We start from the raw sequence: 13,460 nt of genomic DNA on the forward strand, positions 1-13,460 counted from the left end.
AACATATACATATGTGTGTGCATTTTTAGAAAACCACACAATACTTTAGTTATCTTCTGCTGATAATCTATTATCTATAGTACTTCTGTTCATGAAAAAAAAAATCTTCAAAATAATAAAACAACAGATACTCCACCACAATTCATACCTATAAGAATCCTGTAAGCTTATTTAATCTTTCAGATTCTTAGTTGTTTTCTTTCTCTTTTTTTATCTGTAAAATAAAGATAAAATTAACCACTTGCCTGAGTTCTTAGGATCTGATGAGAAAATGTATGTGAAACAGCTCCATGAAGTAGTACAGTAAAGTGGTTGTATCATACTCCTAAACATACACAGATGCACACAAACACAACAATTCAAAAAAAAACCTAGCAATATCTCATAGGACTTCATCTCTGAAATTGCCTGACTGCTATTTGAGATCCTTCAAACTTCAACAGTAACATGTTTTACCACTAAATATCACCACTTAGAATACTTTACGAAGAAGAATGTTTTGTAAAACTTCTCATTTGGCAGATTCATTGTACTATTAGTGAAAGGCTATAAAAATTATATTTTCATTCTATGTTCTTTTAACTAAGAACTTTAAAAAATCAAAATGATTTAATATTTGCAATTTAGCAGGCTGAATGTCTTTAGTAGGTAGAGGTGTCTTGCATACCAGAAGTTCATCTACAATTTGGAAGGTGATCTTTCTCCTAGAAATCTGAAGTGCTGTAAAAACTTTATGTGGCACTGAATTGCTTCACTCCAAAAACTCGGGGATTTCTCATATGAGTTTGAAGAAATTTCAGGGCTACAATCTTAGTATTTTAAACAAAATTGGTAAGTTGGGTACTTTGGAATTTCTGATCCTAATAAAAATATGAAGTTTAACGATTCCTTCCCAGTCCTGCAGACATCGGAAATGAGTACAACACTTTTTTTTCCCCTAGCTTTCATTCTGTTTCATATGAATCTGAACTAGAAAACATATTGAATTGATTTAAATAGAAACCCACAGAAGGAAGCTGGCTAAAGACATAGAGGCTAACTCATAATCTGTGACCAGACTGGTTTATCTAATGATGTAGTTGTTGTCACAGTAAATGACTACATGCACAGATTTCTGTCTAGTTAGACATTTGGCTTGAAATAAACACTCAGAGAACTGGATCCAAACATCAACTAGGCCAAAAGTTCCCTTAAGCTCTGCCAACCTAATGCTAATTCAACTAGGAGTAACATGCTTTTTTGTTTCACAACAAATGAGTGTTTGAATCTATTAAACTGAATCTGATGATGATTTCAGGAACATGTCTGATGAGAACACTATCCCGCTGCAGTAGGTTTGGATCCTAATTTTCTTGTCAAACGTCACTTACTTACCTTGATATCCTAGAAGTGGAAGGGATGATCCAAGAATGGAGAGAGGAAATATTATGACTGTGTAAGTTGATTCAGAGAAAAAAAAAAAAAAAGCCCATGTTTAACCACTTAACTTTATTTTGTAATACCTACTTTATGATTTGGTATAAACAGTACAGTATTTCTGTCTGAAATTAGCCCCAGCCCACTTTCCTAAAGCTTCATTAAAAGCAAGGCAAATTTAATGAAATGAAGCAGCATAAGTAAAAATAATTTACATAGAATGCTGTATACTTGTATTTGCAGATTTTTCCTGCCATATAGCTGATGAGAAAGGCATCTAGAGACAGTGGGAAAATATTAGTAAATAAAAGATGTAACAGAGAGTTATTTGGCTGGAACACACACACACACACACACACAAACAGGAGACTTTCCAAACTACTTGAAGACGAAAGGGATACACACATCTAATCACCATGAAATGTGTTTATCCAGAAGACACTGATATACTGTGTATATCATTGATAAACATTGATATTCTAGGACAAAATAAAGAGAAAATACCTAGCTAAATATAAATAACAATGCCTATCTAAATAGCACCACACCAATATTTTCTAAATAGCATTTCTAATGGAGTTTATCTTCCTCTTTGATGTGTTAGTTTTCTATATTGATGTTAAATACAGATATGGCTCTTGGCAACATGCAAGAATTGGAGAATTTCTGTTTTCCATTTGACCTATGATATCATCCTTGGGACCACAGTAAGCTATGGACTTTGTGGAGTCTAGTGCAAAATAAAAATGTTGGATCCTTTATTCAAATTAAGAATTTCAAGATGGTGACAACAAAACATGAATCCCTTCTAAGCACATGGTCTTGTGTGACTACACAGACTGCAGACTCATGAAGCCAGCCACACATGGCTATATCACCAAAACTTTCCAGTGACCTGCATTTGCATGCCAACAAATTGCAAAAGACATGGGAAGTAGTTACTAAAGCACAATTCCTTGTGAACTCAATGGACAGTTACCTTCCCACTGGATCCACCCATAACCTATTTATCTGCCACCTCAAAATGAACAAGCTGTTGAAAATATGGCATCAAGGATAAGAACGGGGGAATTAAGATACACATCAAGCCCCCCAGTTTCCTGTCTTTGATAGAAATGCACAATAATGTACTATTTACAACATCCTTTCATTCCTTTGCTAGAAAGGTCTGGCTCACACCACTGGACACTTGTGAAAAGATTAAACCCTGAGGAAAGGAGTTTAGAAACGCTTTCTCATTTTCAGGATCTTTTCTTCCTACATTCAAAAAGATAATATCTATAATATCTGAATTAAAACTTTTGAACTTCAAACTGCCTTGTTCTTGAGTCATTCAAACTCACATAATACACTCATATAAAATATGAATAAAGCTTTTAAAACCATGACAAGATTAAATTAACTAATCTATATATATGAACTCTGTGAAAAACCCAAGTTCAACTCTCACATCATTATTAGCGAAGCATTATATTACTATACTACATATATATGTATAGTCTGGAGTCACTATAGAAATTGAGCAAGGAAATTCTTTCATTAATGCAGGCTACAGGCACACCTCAGCCTAATGATTCGTTTATCTTTCATCTATCAGCAGGTTTTTTTTTTTTCAGCATTTCGGTGCTTGACTAATCCACAAGATAATATCAGTATATGTAAATCCTTAATTTCATTGGATCCAACTTTATTTGGTAAATGAGGAGGTTTTCCACTTCCTTTCATCCACCCTATCATGGATTAGGCCTTTGATGAGACAGTATCATAAATTGACTTACTACAGGGAATATGCTTCTAAGAAAAAGTATACTAACTAAAGAAGAAAATAGAATTATATGTTTTAAAAAATTCTCAAAAATTAGTGTTCAAGATAGAAAGATCAGGAGATATGTTTTATCTTCTTGTTTTTTGAATTATACTATAAGTCCAATTTAAAAGTTAATTTAAGGTTTATCATGTGTATTTCTAGTTAAAAGAAATGTTAGATAAAAATTACTTGTGATTTTAACATACCATGTGTATATGTGTATGTGTGTGTACATATATATGTATACATATAAATGTATATACATGTTTTTAATTCATAATATTATTACATATCCTGATTTCAAGAGTTCAAATTCATTAATTTAGTAATTTGATTCACTTATTCATTTCCAATTATTCATTTAACTTTGAAAATTTACTATATGTTAAAGTTAAATGCATCTTATTCATTTTTGCATAATTTATGCTTAAGACACCTAAATATATTTGGCAATCAATCCATAACTAGAATTGAGTTAATTAGTGTCCTATTCTATAGTGGGATCCAGAATATTGACTACTTTTGAGATTCTTTAAAACTTCTCTTTTAAATAATGAATTGGAGACATCTCTGTAATCATAAGAGATTAAAAAAACTGAACCAGTCAAGTGAATAAGTTTATTTAGAATACTCTCAGAAAAGTCTGAAGAATTTAAAATTAAAAGTATATAATCCATACAACTTTGATTTAAAGTCTAAACTCAGAAGACATATAAGACATAAACATGTAGAAAGGACTGACCAATTCAGAGAAGGCAAACATGGTGGTATGATGGCATAAATGGAAATATGCAGTTTTAAAGATGTTCCCAGCACCATCGAAATATAACATACATTTAGAAACTTCATATTTGATTAAATATCAGATCTCTAATTGCTCAACAAGATAAATACATCATTTGTGCTTAGTATTTGCTATTTGCTGGTGAACTGTCACAAAAGCGTTTGTACATTAAGACATGGAGGAAAAAAATCAGTAGCTCTCTGCAAAGTCAGCAGAAACAGCAACACAAATTAACAATTTGTTTTAAGACATTTATATGACATCGAGTTTCACCAGGTGTGTTCTACGCACAACCCAAAACTTTTGCTATGAAAGGAAAGTTCTCACAGAGTTCTATGTCATCAGTGGTCTACGATCACATGACATAAAAGACTAGTAGACTCTATTCAGAAAACCACTGGTCCTTTCTCTCTATTAATTTTGGTAGGGGAGGAATTACCAAGTTAGATATTAGCGTAGCCCCAAGTTAAAACATTAAAAAGAATTCACTGATGCAAATGCAAGCATATAATTTAAAATTATCAAAATTAATCCCTTCAGCTGTTACATCATTTCGATAGAATATTTATCAATCATTGTCGATAAAATAAATATTACTTTAAAAACCATAGAGTGTAATAGCTTTAAATAATTTTTGAAACTTAAAATATTCAGAATATCATAGCAGATATTTTTAGAAGATAACAAAGTAAATACTAAAGATCAGTAATAAAATCAAAGTTATAAAATTTTAAGATAATCTGAGTAAATAAGTACTATGAATATAGCTAGTGGCAAAACAATTTTCATGACGCTAAACTTCCCAGGGAAAGGAATATGAGGGGGGCAAATAAAAACACAATACAACTACAATCAAACACAGACAGATGCACATGCTTAGAGAAACTATTAGTTTATGTTTGTGATTCATATAACAGTCATTGCACACAATACCAAGTAAAACTTTGTAACTTAGCTACTATCTTCTAAAATTGCCACCAGAAAAATCCCAAAGTTGACACTGAGAATCTGAATCACAGAAGGAAGAGGCGTCATCTTTAAGATAAAGGGAGAAGACCATAAGTAGAGATACAGCTAGTAATGTCAATAGTTGATGACCATTGGTAAAATTACATGCATCTACAGTGGGAAAATGACATATCGATTACTTCAGTTCATACTGCAATAAGGAGCAGCAAAAGTGTGACGTTGCGTGCCCTATTCTTATTGACACGTAGGATGTCTGCTCTATGAATCTTCTGGGTTAGTGTACAAATAAATACATAGATGAAAATGATTAAATGCTAATTAATTGCTACCCACACAGCATGGGCGAACTAACAATAATTACAATTCTGCACGCATAACTATTTTTAACATTCTTTAATTAAAGTCTGTGTGTTTGATGCTGTCTCTTGTTAGCTTTGCATTTGTGTGTTCAAATTTAAGGAGGGTGATAACACAATGCAAAGAAAACTTTTAATTAAGGTACACTTTCACTAGGTGGAGACAGACACATACTTGACCATGTGATTTAAAATATTGAGCCAACGTGAGAGGAAGATGTGCCTATAGTCCTGATTTGGCCCATGAGTTTTTTCACCAAAATATACTATTAAATTTATTAAATCACCAAAAATATACTATTAAAATATAAATAACATTTTAGAATTCTGTGCTAAATCATGTAACATCAAGTTTTTAAAAATAACACTTTCTGGAATACAATCTACAGTTTTTAATCACAACTATTGTTAATCATGGTTTAATAAAAACTATTTTGTTCTCATCTTTATTAGATGTCCTTTGACAACTCATCTTGAAATTCCTATAGCTTTTCTGTACATCAGATCATTCTTTCATCAAAATGCCTACTTAGCTATTGGAACCAAAAGAACAGTCTTTGTTTTACTTTCAAACCTATACATGGGTTATTTAATAAGTAAATATTTATTGAATACCTACTTACTCTGCGTCTGGCACTGCCTCAACCCCTACAATGATATTCATAGATACACTATACTCACTGACTGTTTCATTTTATTCTCCTTTAGCATTTTTTTTTTTTTTTTGCTAGCTGGTATACATCACTTTAAACTATAATTTGGAGTAACAGGAAAGTTTATGTATTTTTCATTTCTTTGTCCCTGTCAACTAAATGCTTTAATAATCAAATTGTTGATATGCAAGATAAGTCATTTAATCATGTGAATCATTAGCTTCACGGTTCAATTATAATAACAAAGTTTTCTTCTGAATCAATTCACATTTGAAACATTTATCTTCAGAAATGTCTTCTGATATCAAAAATAACAATCAGACTTTCCATCTCCTTTTTCATTTATACAAAAGCTAAAATTTTTTACAAAGCATTTTAGATGCTAATAACTTTGGAAGTATATTATTGGTCATTGTTCTCTAATTTTAACTTTGAACATAATATCATTCTTCATAGAGGGTTTAAATCATACCGAAAAATACAATTTCTGATTGTTTTATTAATTATTAAATGTATTTTATGTAAAAATGTACATTAAAATAATTTTTTATAAGACTGTGGTTATAACGTACAAATTAGGCCTTTTTCATCATGCATTTTCTCTAAACAAATATTTCATTATGTTTTAATCATTTCCTTCTGTGGATGAAACACAGAAGCTGATATTTTGACTAAAGTCTTTCATAAAAATCTCATCTGTCTCTTTCTTTCTCTACATGTGCATGTACACACACAGAGAAACTTGGAGAAACTTTTATATTAATGATGAATATACATGTCTGTACCATTTATCTATCTATAAGGCATATACTGAACTGTAATGATTCTCGAGCAGTAATGATGAGTTTGTATAGCTATCCACACCCCTTCATGATCACCTCTTTTGAAGTAAAGCCTATATTTTAAAAATAACTATTGTAGATTGTGAGTATAGTCTAGGATCACAGAATAGAGCTGAAAGCTAACTGGCCTACCAGAAAATGAACATAAGACATAGGCCTTACAACTACCATACTCCAGCCAAGTAGTGCTCACAGACACCAACAGATATAAACAAATGTTAAACACTTGTGCTGTACATGGGACAGTACTTTTCTCATAAATTTATACTTCTGATGCTTTAAGTTACAGGATAAAGTGTAAAAAGGTCTTGTGTACTTATCTGCATTACTTAACAGTATCTACTTGTAAGAGATACCCGTTTTATACCATTTTAGTAGAGAATCAATTTATCATTCCATTCCATTTCAAATGCAGTAGTCCAACCCAATCCAGAATGCATTATTGATATGGAAATGAGTGTAATTAGCAGTGTAAATGATCTGTTATTTATGATACAAGTCAGAGCCGTAAATCACCATTGGTTCACTATCATTACTATGCAAATAGAAGAAGCCAGTTAATGGTCCATGTGTTAAAAACAGGCCACTTGCTTGCTTATTTGCAAATGAAAGGCAAGGGTGAGGGTTTAAGGTAGAGATGGTAGTTTATCATATTGTCAGTCTTAGTACTTGCGCTAGTTTTAAAAGTTACCCATCTTTCTCTATTGCGTATTCTGCCTTGAGCCTGTTCTAAGGGCACTTTCGAATTTAAGGATTGGGAATAATTGGGAGAATGCTTCTAAGTGTTTTGCAGTGTATGAAATACTTTTTATGTCATCTTGGAAAAACACCTAAAATGTCCTATTATGAAATAAAATAGTATCATTGGTCACAAAATTAACTTCATTTTCCTATAAATATATTTCATTTTCTTATAAGAAAGTAAAGTAGCAATGATTTGAGTACTCAAAGACTAAAAGAAATATTAGTGGGCCTTATTAGAAATTATTCAGTATACCTAAAAGAAATTGTTCTGCCTTTCTTGCTTGGTCCCTTTTGTTTAATTTTCCAGGGTATGTCAGTTTATGGGAACTGAGTGCATTAGCTGCGGGCCAATGCTTTCCTAGTAAAATGTAAAATGGGAACAAAAATAGGATGCGTAAAAAGCTAGGGTAAGAAGAAGGATTAAGGGAAACTGCAATTTCTGTAAGCTTCACATGTATAGATCTGATAATTTTTTAAACTATTTAGAAGACTTACAAATATAGAACTTAGAATAATAATACCTTTATGTTGAAAACGCACATAGTAGATAGAATTTTAATCTCACTTAAATAAATTAGTTCCATCTTTTGACTCTATATAACTGGCAAATTCCTTACAGAATCTTATTTTTCTTTATTGCTAATTTTTATTACGCTATGGGTTCAAGAATGACATAAGCTGGGCAAAAATTTTATATGAACAAAATAATAATATATTTAAATATAAGATGATGGAAAACACATTTTCCTATTTTTAAAAAATTACATATACATAGTGGCTAGATCTGTTCTTGGTTCATCATTTGAGGTATTGATTTCTCTTTTGTAAATATTATATTTTTCCTCCTTTAATTCCAAGTTGATAACAAGAACATTGGTTTCCTTCACCTCACTAGATTTCCAAAGATAATCTTTTCTGGCTTTTGTTTTTAAAACCTTAAACCCATTGAGAAAATTACTAGAGGGAGGGTGAACAGTTTGGGTGTGAGCCTATGTATTAGTATCAAAAAGAGAAGAAACAGATACATACCCGACTAAACTTGGAAAGAGAAGAAAAGTCTCAGGCATTATAGATAAAGTAGCCCAAGTCTCATTCCCTGGCATCACTTTTATAAAATGGCCTGACATTACGATGTGAGTTGTTTATTCCCCAGTTTATCAGAGTCCTAGCAACCAATAAGTCACACAATCAAATTAGTAAAATTCAAGGAAAGTTAATATAGACATTATTAATTTTAAAGTTGTGGGCAGTGTGGGAGAATAACAAAAGATAGTGCAGGAATGAGACCAGAGCATCAGGGCTGGCATCAGCCACTGGCCCAACAGGACCTAACCGGGGAATAGAAAAGTTACACAACAAGGAGAACTTTTTAAAGTCAGTTTCCTTTAGAGCAGCAATAACCTTCCATCGAAGGACACAAACCAAGATATCACAGAGAGGGAATCAGGAGAACAAATACCCAGTCTCAATATCCTTTCTCACTCTAATTTCCTACTGTGGTTTCCCAAATTGATAATTAGATGAACCTAAACAGGACCCAAAAAGCAGAAGAGTCCACCAGGGATTCCCAAGGAAGTAGAAGAGCACTGTCTTTAAGGTATCATATACTTTAGATAGGCGAGCATACCAGAGGTGACCGTCATACACCAAAAATCTAATAGTCCTCCCTCAAAATTTTATAGGGCATTTGACAACATTTTTAAAGCTCTTAATATGTTATATGGATTGTGCTGAGTGCTTTACATAACTCATCTTTCTTCCCATTTATAGTATTGTGAAGTAGGTCATATCATATTATTCATCTCATTTTATAGACTAGGAAACTGAGAGATAATTATATTCAATAGATTTAAATAGGTCTGTATTTTGTTTTAATTACTTTCTCCAGTTGGGAATTTATCAGCGTATTTAAGTCAAATATTAGAAAGCATACAGGCATACTTCGGAGATACTGCGGTTTCAGTTCCAAAATACCACAATAAAATGAGTGTCGCAATAAAGCGAGTTGTAATCTTTTTGCTAGTGGATGGTCTTGCCTTCCATTTGTAAAAGATGCAACATCTGTGAAGTACAATAAAGCAAAGCACAATACAATGCGGTATGCCTGTATGTGGTTGTTCAGTGAACAGGCTCTAATTGCTATAATTCCACCATGTGTTCTTTAGCAAGATAATTATTTTTATTCTTCTTTGTCTTCGAAACTTCACATCTCGTTTCTCAGTAATTCCTGCAGTCTCTTTTTACCTTTAAAATGTATCCAGAATCCCACTTTCTCAACACCTCTATCCACTGCTACTATGCTGAACAAAGTCAACGCACTCTTTTACCTGGATTACCACCCTCGTCCCCCATCAGTATATTCTCAACTGAAGAACCAAGATAATCCTTATAGAATGAATGTCGAATCAAGTCACTCCACTGCCCGGAACCCCCCATGGCTTTTCATACGTCTGAAAATCAAATCCGAAGGCATTACACGCCTTCTGTCTCATTATTTCTACAGCCGCATCTCTAATGACTGTTGCATTTTCTTACCCCCTCATACATAGTAGTTCTTACTATCTCCTTGAACAGAGCCATCATAGCGCCTTTGCACTTTCTGTTCTATCAGCCTGTACCACTTTCCTACTGGCTTCTTTACTTCCTTCTGATCTTTACTCAAACACCACTTTTTCAATAGGTCTTTCTCTGACCACTCTATGTAAAATTACGAATTCAAGATCCCAACATTCATTGTCCTCTTTCTTGGTATATTCTCTGTAACACTTATCTAGTGTTCCATATGTTTTATTTATTTATTGTGCCTCCTTCTAAAATGATATAAAATGTACCAGGTCAAATATTTTGACAAGGATTTTTAACTATTTTGTCCATGACTGTTTTCCAAAGATTAAAACATTTGTTGAATGGAATAAAAAGTTCGGGAAAGACAGGACCTCACTATCTTGTTGTAATCCAGGTAGTTTGTTGTTTAGATCGTTCTCTCTCTGTTAATATCATCCTGAGGGATGACTTTCCCTGAAAGGAGATGAGATCAATGACTCAATAGTCATAATGAAATACTAATTTTCATGCTTATGGACAAAGATAATAGAATTTTATAATTAACAAAGCTGTTTTAGGCTATAATTTTAAATGCTTTTTTATCCCAATGTGTAATCTTAAACAACAAAAACAACAATAGAAAACAAACCATGATTTTGTTTCTGTACAATGTACTAGTGGTTGCGATTTGCTTTTTAGTTACTTTTAATATGATTAAACCGTAAGTAACCAGGATTGTGCTGCTGCACAACTATTGCATCCAACTGTGAATCATAGACTATCTTTAATAATTTAATGGGTGCTCTCTCTATATATAATGCTATTGGAGACGCACCCTGCTAAGTGTTAAATAACTCAGATTCTGTAAATATAGCCTTGAATTTTCTAATTTAAAGGCAAAATTAGACTTCAGTATGTCTAAATGTCACCAACAACAGTAATTAGCAGTTACATCAGCTTACTGAGAATTAGTTGATAAGAATCCAATTAGATTTTTAAATCATCATTGCAAATTACTGAGCTCTATTTCCAAGAAATATATTTTACATCACTAATGACCCATCGAAGTTGTAGAGGGTAACAGTTTTGTTAAAGAATGACCTCTGAGAGACCTACTTTTAGTTAGCCTCTTCAATGAAAAATCATTCATATAATTAGCTTGCCTCATCTCTTTCCTGAGTTATTCAGATGGGCAGTGAGGAGGGCAGCTACACACTGGAATCATCTCTAAGTCTAATAATACAGCATTTTCCACATATGTTATACAGTCTTGATTATGTGATAGAAAAATTATCAGACATCAGTACTGTAATACAAAGTTACATATTGTGTGTTCTTAAGGTATAATATTTTAGAAACTTTTACTACATTTAGCTAACTTATTTCACTTGTAGATAGAGTAGCCTTTATAGATTAACTGATATTTTCTAAACTATTTTCGAAAATTCCATTAACCAAAGTTTCAAAATGTATATGGTTATTCAAGCTCCAGTTTGTATCCATTATCAGTGTGACGATTCATGTAGAAGCTATATAAAGTATATAATATATTTTATTATGTGTAGAACATTTTTTCTTAATATCTCTATATAGTCTACGGCCATACCACCCTGAATAAACCCAATCCCGCCTGATCTCGGAAGCTAAGCAGGGTGGGGCCTGGTTAGTACTTGGATGGGAGACCACCTAGGAAGATGAGGGGCTGTAGGCATAAAAAATTAAAAAATAATAAGGGATTATAAGGTGACAAGGTCCTTGCAATCTGTGAAGTCAACCAAGGGTTGCCTCGCCTAAAAAAAATCTCTATATATTATATATATACACATATGTGTGTGTGTCTGTGTGTGTGTGTATATATGTATATATATAAATTTGAGAAACTACTGGGGTAAATTTAACAATTCTCACTTCTGCTCAAAATTATATATGATTTCTAAAAAGGCTAACCTTCAACCACTTGCATTTTATAGATAGAAACATCTTCATATTTAAAAACTGACAAAATGTTACAAATTGTATCTCCTCTTAACACAAGTCTCACACTTTATTTCACAAACCAGGTCCTCAACAAGAAGAATTGATCTAAGAAAAAAATGGGTCCTTGACAGAAGTCCTTTCTTGGAAAAATTGTGATCTATATATAATTCGTCAGAAGTGAAGAACACATATATATCTTAAAATGTTAGAAACTATAATTTATTTTTTTTTCGATTCCATAGTAAGTCAAGAGGAAGCCAAAACTACTCAGGATAACAAATCAAACACATTGAAATCTCCATACTCTGGAGTGATGAATGAATTCTATGTGACGGCAGTGTGCATTCTAAATTCAAAGCCTGAGTTTACTGATGATATTGTCATGCACTCTTGCAGAGTCATTACTTGAAAGAGAAATGCCCAAAGAGATACTTTATTTTTTTAATCTTTTTTTTATTATGGTGATATTGGTTAATGAAATCCAGTAAGTTTTAGGTGTACAATTCAACAGCAAGGCATATATATATTGTATTGTGTGTGTAAGGAGATACTTGAAATTTAAAAATTATTTTTTCTCCCTTCAGCTGTTAAACTAGCTCTCAGGAAACCAATAATTCACAAAGTGAAATTAAGCAAGGTGACTCAATTATGTAGCTTTATGTTCCAGTTCCTGTTCATGCTTTAAAAAGGCTTGTTAAAATCATTTTACTCCTTAGTAGTCAGCAAGAGAAAAACCAATCCACAAAGGAATTTCATGGTGTGTATTCACAGTCTTATAATCTGAATCGTGCCCTCTGGAGTCCCAAGGATCACTGACAGGTAAATCATAGTTGTTATAATGAATTCCGAAATCTCATGACTGCATGAATAGAAATATGATTTCACATGGCCAGCAAGTCTTTGAATTTAAGAAGTGCTAGAAAGACAGTGTTACGGTCACATGACAATGTCTGTCCCTGAAGTACCTAGATGATGCTTATGGGAATGACAAGTTTTTTTTCATACTTTAGAACATCGGAGATTAAGAAAAAGTGCTAGAATTCATATTTTTCCTTATATTATATAATTGAAACAGTCTATATTTAGAACATCTATATAGGGCTTATAAGAGACGACAAAGTTTTTCTGACACAGACTCTTATGAGCCTTAGGGGTATGGGTGGAGAGGGTATGGAAAAAAATAACCACACTGTTTTTACCACAACTTGGAATCAATGCAGTCACTAGACCTCACTCATATACATATACACTTAAAGATATTCACCTTAGTAAACGTCCACCTTTCAAAGGGAATCCTGAATCTTTCTCTCGTGCCAGTGGAATGGCTGATTTTAAGAGTGGATACACATCCCATTCTCCTTTAATTTG

At 32.7% G+C, this 13,460-nt stretch overlaps 1 protein-coding gene and 1 pseudogene across 1 annotated transcript in view; one reads left to right on the top strand and one right to left on the bottom strand.

Moving 5' to 3' along the window:
* The window catches only part of ERBB4 (erb-b2 receptor tyrosine kinase 4), a 988,299-nt gene that overhangs the window by 882,365 nt on the left and 92,474 nt on the right, over positions 1–13,460 (bottom strand). The gene's annotated exons all lie outside the window — the stretch shown is intronic.
* On the top strand, positions 11,708–11,826 carry LOC112477110 (annotated as a pseudogene).

The sequence above is a fragment of the Pteropus alecto genome, unplaced genomic scaffold (genome assembly GCF_000325575.1).
Source record: "Pteropus alecto unplaced genomic scaffold, ASM32557v1 scaffold182, whole genome shotgun sequence".
Classification (NCBI taxonomy): domain Eukaryota; kingdom Metazoa; phylum Chordata; class Mammalia; order Chiroptera; family Pteropodidae; genus Pteropus; species Pteropus alecto.